Raw genomic sequence first — 6745 nt, 5'->3', positions numbered from 1 at the left:
TGTTTTGTTCAGAGAGAGAATGAATATAGGATCAGTTTTTCTGTGTAAAGCTTTGAACTCAGTGTGAAGGAGAGAGAGTTGTCAGGCAATGGAAAAAGGGAAAGAGGACGTAGGAAGTATGATCCATACTACGTAAATGACTGCTTCTTACTCATCCTCCTCCGTCCTCTCACAGTTTTCTCTCCATCTTTGCTCTATGTATTTTGTTGATTCCGCCATGTCAGGATCTACCTCCAGGGATACCCAGGCCTTTCGTGGTGTCTTTGTGCACATCCTCTCCTTACCCCAATCAGTACGTCCCATTTCCTGGGAGCCTGCCAGGTTCCTTCCCACCTGCATTGCTTCCAGTCCTCAGGATGACTCAGTTTCTCTTCTGTACTCACTACACTCCCATTTGTTCTTTGTGCCCTACTTCCACGTTCATCTCATTCACAAACCTGCTGAACCTACACAGCTCATCCTCGTTTACCTGAGCTCCTCGTACGTAGCACCTGCACTTTATCTCATGCAGTCTTACTTCCCTGACCACATCATAGACATCCTGTTGTCTTTTCCCCCAATTCTATTGAGAGAGAATTGACAGATAAAATTCATATGTGCTCACAGTGTGCAATGTGATGATTTGGTATACATTGTAAAATGATTATTGAAAGAGAGTGAGCCGAAAGGCCGGGTACCCATCAAGCTTTATTAAAGGAAAAGAATCTGCTGGGCTGTGCTCAGAGTGGAGGGCAGCCCAGGTGTGGGGGTGGGAGAGCTTATATAGGGTGCCACTGGCCGGCTGCTACAATCAAGGAGGGGCCATATGCTAATACAGAAGCTATGCACCAGGGTGGAGAAATGCGCCCTTGTGAAGCAAAAGGGTTTCTGTTTCTCAGAAATCATGAGGTTTCTCGTAAGGGAAGTAGGGAAGGGTTGGGGCCATAGGGAAGGGTTGGGGCCATTTTATGCTTGGCCGTGCCTAAAATGGCACTGGTTATGTTCAGAACCTATCAATTATCACCATCAAATTAATTAACACATCCATCACTACACATACTTACCTGTGTGTGTGTGATGAGAACACTTAGATCTACTCTCTTAGCAAATTTCGAGGAAACAATACAGCATAATTAACTATAGTCACCATGTTGTACATCATATCCCTAGAACTTATTTATCTTATAACTGAGAGTTTGTATCCTTTGACCAACATCTCCCTATTTTCCCTACCTCCCCCCACCAGCTTCTGGCAACCACCCTTGTACTCTTTGCTTCCATGAGTTTGCCTTTTTATGATTCCACAATATAAGTGAGATCATGTGGCACTTGCCTGTGTCTGGCATTTTCACTTAGCATAATGTCCTCCAGGTTCATCTGTGTTGTTGCACATGGCAGGATTTCCTTCTTTTTTATGGCTGTAAAATATTTTATTGGGTGTATTCTGAAAAATGTATCATTAGGAAATTTCATTGCTGTGCAAACCTCATAGAGTATACTTATACAAACCTAGATGTATATAACCAACTATACACCTAGGGCATATGACACAGCCATTATAATCTCATGGGACCACTATTGTATATACAGTCCATTGTTGACCGAAACATCCTTAGGTGGTGCCTGACTATACACACATGCACGCGCGCGCGCACACACACACACACACACACACACCCCACATTTTCTTTATCCATTCATCCATCAGTGGACACTTAAGTTGTTTCCAAATCTTGTCTATTGTGAATAATGCTGCAATGAGCAAGGGGTGCAGGTATCTGTTTGAGATACTGATTTCATTTCCTTTGGGTTTATGTATTCCCAGAAGTGAGATTGCTGGATTATATGATAATGCTATTTTTAATTTCTTGAGGAGCCTTCACACTGTTTTCTGTAATCACTGTACCAATTTACATTCCCACTAACAGTGTACAAGGGGCCCTTTTCTCCACGCCCTTGCCAATACTTTTTATCTTTTTGATAATAGCCATCCTAACAGGAGTGGGGTAATATTCATTGTGATTTTGATTTGGCTTTCCCTGATGATTAGTGATCTTGAGTACCTTTTATATCCCTGTTGGCCATTTGCATGTCTTTGGGAAAATGTCTATTCCAGTCTTTTGCCCATTTTTAAATTGAGTTATTTGGTTTTTTTGCTGTTAAATTTTATGAGTTCCTTATATATTTTGGATATTAACCCCTTATCAAATATATGGTTTACAAATATTTTCTCCCATTCTGTATGTTACCTTTCATTTTGTTGATTGCTTTGCTGCACAGAATCTTTTTAGTTTGATATAGTTCCAACTTTTGTTGCCTATGCTTTTGGTGTCATATCCAAAAAAATCATTGTCAATACTGTTATCAAGGGGATTTTTCTCTGTTTTCTTCTAAGAGTTTTATAGTTTCAGGTCTTACATTTAAGTCTTTAGTCATTTCAAGTTAAGTTTTGTATATGGTGTAAGATAAGGGTCCAATTTCATTCTGGTGCATATGGGTAACCAGTATTCTCAGCATCATTTATGGAAGGGACTGTCTTTTCCTCATTGTGTGTTCTGCTGCCCTTGTCAGAGATTAGTTTACCATGTATGTCTGGGTTCTCTATTCTGTTGCATTGGTCTATGTGATAAACATCCTGTCTTAAGCTTCTTTGCCTTATTGGAGGTGGGATTCACAGTGGTATTACACACACTTTGGGATTAAGGCAGATGTTGACTGCCAACTGTGTGACCCAGGGGAAATTACTTAGCATCTCTGTGCCTTTTTCTTCATCTGTTTAATTGGGATAACACTTCATATCTCATAATGTTATTACTTAATCTCAAGATAATGCTTACAGCATCTTCGAAAATGCCAGGCACATAGTGGGATGTTAATATTATTTCCTTTTCTCATAAGTACATGGTTGGGTTCACTAAAAACTTTTTTTTCTTTTTTTTTAAATCAAGCAACTAAGTAGTTAGAGTCCAATTGAATGGCTAAATTTTTAGAAAGGCAAAAGAAGGGGATAGAGTTAATTTGATATGTCTTATGTAGGTATTCTTGGTCTGTAAATGTAGTAGCTCTAAATCTAGTAAAATGAGCACTATTATCATGTAGTATAGCTGGTTACCAAGGTTCCCAGACAGGGGTTGGTGCTGTTATTGGGTCTTGCTTATTATATTGGATTAGATTGAATAGATATAGGATGATGTAGCAGCACTCCCCAACTCCTTCCAATACAAAGATTCTGTGGTTTAGAGTTAAATCTTTAATTGAATATGGTAATGCTTATTTTTAGAGTTTCTGGTTAAATTTTATTAACATGGTAATTGTTTTAAAAATTATTTTCAGTGTCTTCCATATGTATGTAGTTGTACTTATTTGACTACACAAAGAAAAGCAGCTAGAATATAAAAATTTGGGGGGTGGCGTGGCACTAGCTGGTTAGCTCAGCTGGTTAGAGTGCAGCCTTATAACACCAAGGTCGTGGGTTTGGATCTCCATACTGGCCAGCACCCAGCGAAAAAAAAATTGTCTGTATGTGTGTGGAATTTCATTATGTTTCAGACTTCTATTGTACCAAAGTATAATAAAATGTATTTTCTTTTAAGTAAAACTTTATTAGAAAAGTCACATATATAACTTAATATTTTGGAAATCTATAACAGTATGGATGAAATTAAAAAATTTAAACATGTCAACAGTCTCCTTTCATAAAATATTGGTGTAGGACCTATATGTCTTAAATGAAAATTTATAGTTACAAAATTTGATATTTTTAATGATGTTGGGTACTCTGGTATTTACAACTGCTGTTTGATTCTATAGTTTTAGAAAACAGTTCATTATTAAGGGCAATACTTTTCTGCATGGAAAATTGGCTCAAGCTGACTTTAATTTGCAGATGGCACTCATTATACAGTTTCTTTTCATAATGATCATTCTTCATTTTTATTTTAAAGATTAAATGGATTTATACATAATTTTTTTAACATAACACCTGTTCTTATTTTTTCTCTATTCAGAATTTTCTTCTCAAATATTACATGTTTGTATTCTGTAAACTACATAAACGAGTTTTTAAGAAAATATATAATCCTGAATGATTATATAATTTACTGCCATTCTTTCTCTTATCATAATTTTCATTTCATTTAACACATATCTCAAATCTTTCAACAGACTTTTGTGTCATAAAAAATTTAAAATCTTTGACAACATTAATTATGTGTACATACATTATTTCTGCTGCATAGTTTCTCAGTGCAATGATGAATCCATTGAGGATGTGGACGATAGAAAGCTTTAAAAGGGTGGCTTATATATTTTCCTTCCTTGCTTCCTTCCTCCCTCTCTTCCTTCTAGAAATGGAATATTTATTTCAAGTGAAATCCTATGCAAACTTAATAAATTGATAGGCTAGGACAAACAAATCAGACCCAAGCTATTCACGGCAGTGGGGGCTTCAGCTACGTTACCATAATCTCCACCAGAATTCCTCTCACCTAGATTCTTGGACTGATGCATCTGAAATCTGGAGCTTGAAAGTAATATTGACTAGATCATTTGAGTTCTTAATGGTTGTTATGTTTGTATGTCAATAACAGGTTGAAGCTACAAGCAACATTCAACCTCCAATAGGTTTTCCTTTTTTAAATTCTATATTAGCTATTTTCATCAACTTTGGGCACTTCTACAACTCTTTCTAGAAAATGTCATTTCTCACATTTGAATATATTTACTTATAACTAGCTTTCTTATTTAAAGATGAACCAGATCTCTTTTCCTTAAAAACAAAAGAAAACAGAATTCTTACCAACAATTTGATATGGATAGAGAACATTTTCTTTTTGGAAATGATGAAGAATGTATTCATCTCTGTTTATAACGAGTGCTTTCAACATGAAGTCACTGAATAAAAAATATTTAACATGAAATATTATAGATGGAAATAATCAGAGAGGTGAGATAATAAGTCTCGCATCTCAAATAGTAATTGTTACTATAGTATTTCTGTGACAAATGTTTACTTAGCCACTATTTGAATACCTTAAAAATATTTAACATGAAATATTATAGATGGAAATAATCAGAGAGGTGAGATAATAAGTCTCCCATCTCAAATAGTAATTGTTACTATAGTATTTCTGTGACAAATGTTTACTTAGCCACTATTTGAATACCTGGAATGAAAGAGTGCACATCACATTCAGGTCAATACAAAGTGATGTGTGTATAAGAGAAATGCTTTGGATCCAAATGCACATTGGTACCAGTTGTGATTCTGCTACATATTAGTTATTTGATACTAGGCAAGTCAGGGAGCTTCTTAGCTTTGGTTTTTCTGTTAAATGAAAATTCCAGCTCTGCATGTTTGTTGAATGATTGTAAATAGATTGTTTCATATACCAAAGTTTTTAAATAGAATATTGTTATAGGATGGTTGTTGCTTGAGTCAGAAACTTCCCTGTTGTAACTGTGACTCCTTTATTTTCTGTTCTGTTTGCCTCTTAGGACTCTCAAGTCTTCTCCGCAGGCTAAAGATGTCCTTTTGCCTGACTTGGTTTTCATAACATCTTTCTTCTTCCTTGGGATACATTGTTAATTCTTACAGGGGTATTGGGCTGTATGTTTTGTAACCATCCTCAGGAAGCCACACTTGTTTGGCATGACTCAGTTATCATGACTGTATTCAGTTGGACTCAAGCTGAACAGTGAGATTCCGATCCAGGAATTTGGCATTGGGTCCAAAGGTGAGTTAAGTCAGTCGTGTCCAAAACACAAAGCTGTAGGGCTAAGGAGCAGAGAAAGTCAATTTGCAGAAAGAATGCAACAGATATAGGGAGTGGATGCAGAGGGAGAGAGGTCTGAGTGACAGCGGGGCTTTCACGTTCTGGTTCTGCTTATTCCCTGAGGCTACACTGTTTCCTGTCTGTCCCTCATTCTATGACTAACCCTGCCCTAAGCTTTCTAGGGTTAGTTTCTGTTATTCCAACTACTGTTTGTCATCAAAAGATGCTGTTCATTTTCTATTTTGGTGAGAACAAAACCAAAGTAACATGGACCCTCTAATATACACAATTTTTATTTGTCAATTGTACCTCAATAATGCTGTTCAGAAAAAAGGTGTTGTTTATTTTAAGACCACTCCAATTCAGAGGTATCAAAATGTGAAAAAATATTTCAATATAGCAATCTAGCAAAAATCTAGCAAAAATATCTCAATATAGCAATATTTTAAAAATATCTCTTAAAATCTACAGCTCAGAATTGAACATGACAACCAGCTCCCCTATGCCCCTGTCCCCCCAAAAATTGCGTGCTAAAATAAAACCCAGCATATTTCCTGTTCTGTCCACAGAGCCCTTATCTATTGTCTCCAGATGCCTATGAAACATTTCCATTTAGATGTTCCCATCCAACATATTTGACAATTCATACTCTTCTCCCCTGTCAGGCTGAATCCCCTTAAGTTATTTCTATAACAACACCATTTACCCCATTTTCTAAGCTAGTAGCTAATGATCTAAGAGTAAGTTGGAATTATTTTCTTGTTTCCTCAATTGACATCTGACATTAAATTTTGGCATTTATTTTATAATTGATATTTTAAATTTTGGTATATACATAACGTAAAATTTACTGTTTTAACCACCTTTAAGTGTACATTTCAGTGCTAATAAGTTCACTCACATTGTTGTGCGGACCATCGACACCATCCATCTCCAGAACTCTTTTCATCTTGCATAATTAAAAGTCTGTACCAGTTATTGCCGAAGCCCCT

This window comes from Galeopterus variegatus, unplaced genomic scaffold (genome assembly GCF_000696425.1).
Source record: "Galeopterus variegatus unplaced genomic scaffold, G_variegatus-3.0.2 Scaffold5546, whole genome shotgun sequence".
NCBI lineage: Eukaryota > Metazoa > Chordata > Mammalia > Dermoptera > Cynocephalidae > Galeopterus > Galeopterus variegatus.
This window is presented reverse-complemented; position numbering follows the sequence as displayed.